The following is a 1941-nucleotide window of genomic DNA, read 5'->3' as shown; positions in this document are numbered from 1 at the left end:
ACCCAAGCTTTTCCGAAGTGTGCTGATTGCCGAAATCCCACCACGCCCCCACATAGGCCTATTAGTGTCTGCGCTATTTCAGTCCAAAAGATATGAGCGATTAAAAAATGTCTTTGTACTCGTTTACACTAGAGTTGTGGGTATCTTTTAATCGCCTCGACTTTACTGTAGCGCATGGGAAACAAGCACTAAAAGCCAAGTGATGAAACGGCACTAAGTTACCTGATTAACCGCGCAGCGCAAGAGAACAGCTGGACCACACCGGACCGGTGTCTCCCACCCGCGACTGTAGCTCGAAACTTTCGCCGCTCTATTGAAGTGATAATATAAGCAGCGCTTGCCCATTTGAATTCCACACACGACACTTATATTTGAACAGTAAAGTCTCTGTGGTGAAACTAGCGGAAACCAGATTGAGTAGCACCGACCATGTAAACTGAAGTGTAGAGGTAAACTGTACAAAACTGTAAATAAGCAATTTAATCCACAGCACCACAACTAGGCTATTTAACATATATTTAACATATTAAACTACATTTTGGCATTTTATAATACTTCTGTGGATATTTTGGTGAAAGTAACTCAAAAGTAGTGTAACGCATTACAATTCAGAGACAGTAATATTGTAATGTAACTAATTACTTTCAAAATACAGTAACTAGTAATATATAATGTATTACATTTTGGAAGTAACTTGCCCAACACTGTTTATAACATATATAAATATAAATAAAGAAATATTTCTGTTTTAAACCATGAAGGCGAGCCCACAAGCAACGTGCAAACTTCGCGCAATATTATGCCAGGTGAACGTCTTAACCTCAGTCAAGTCACTTATAGCCTACACAACGTGAAAGTAAAAAACTGACTGAGATTTCTAACGCTGCATTAACGGCGCATATTCTCTCAGAGACGACGAGAGACTAATCTGCTTCAATATATGCTGATAACAGTAGGCTATATAACTATCTTAAATTATTCCCTTAATATTTCTCTTGTGACCTGTATAGTGCAAAACACGAGAAGAAACCTATTTCGCGTTAAACAGGTTATTTTTGAAAATCGGTGCATGAAATAAAGCTGCTCTTATAGGCCTAAAATTCATTGTATAAATTAATAGACCTGTTTTTTTTTTTAAAAAAAAACCTTTTTAAAAACATTTTCAATGAGGAGTAAGCTAATATCCTAATCTTTTATTATCCTCACAGCGCTTCATGCGGTGATGCGCTATGAAATTATTGCGTGTACATTAATTGTAATTTAATAATAATAGTAACCTAATAATAATAATAATAATTATAGCTGCAAGCAGCGATTTCCGGGGTTCAAGCAGTTAAGGCATTTAAGCACATAAGGAAAAAGATTTTGTGTTAACATGGCTGTAATCACCTAAATCAATGATTAAAAATAGCATTTTGGGCAAATGCAGGTAATTTACCAAAGAAATATGATGATTTTTATCAGTTATGACTATTATAGCGCCACCTATGGTCCGATCACTCTGAAACTTTGCATGCTTCTTAAGAGTCAGCAGTCACATGTTTTTACCAAGTTTCGTAAAGTTTTGAGTTTTCGTTTAGGTTTTATAGGATTTGGGGTATATGTAGCCACGCCCCTTTTATAAATGACCCTGTTATAGCTCACCAAAGGACAAAATTCAACATTTTTTTGATAATTATTGATCTAGGGAGTCCAGAGAATTCTTCTGTTGTGGTTTGATCGACATTGAGCAAAAAACCTAGGACTAGTTTGCAAAAGTACGTTTTTAACATATTAGTGAATATTTAATGAACGATTTGATTGACAGCATTAGTCCCAGAGGCAACGTTGTTCAAAATGAGGAGATCTATCAAACAATATAAAGATCTTGTGTTTTTGTGCATATATGAACATGTTCTACAATTTGAGGTCATTTTCTATACAAATATTGTATTTTTGAGG

Source organism: Sinocyclocheilus rhinocerous, unplaced genomic scaffold (genome assembly GCF_001515625.1).
Source record: "Sinocyclocheilus rhinocerous isolate Xijiao unplaced genomic scaffold, SAMN03320098_v1.1 scaffold669, whole genome shotgun sequence".
Lineage (NCBI taxonomy): Eukaryota > Metazoa > Chordata > Actinopteri > Cypriniformes > Cyprinidae > Sinocyclocheilus > Sinocyclocheilus rhinocerous.
This window is presented reverse-complemented; position numbering follows the sequence as displayed.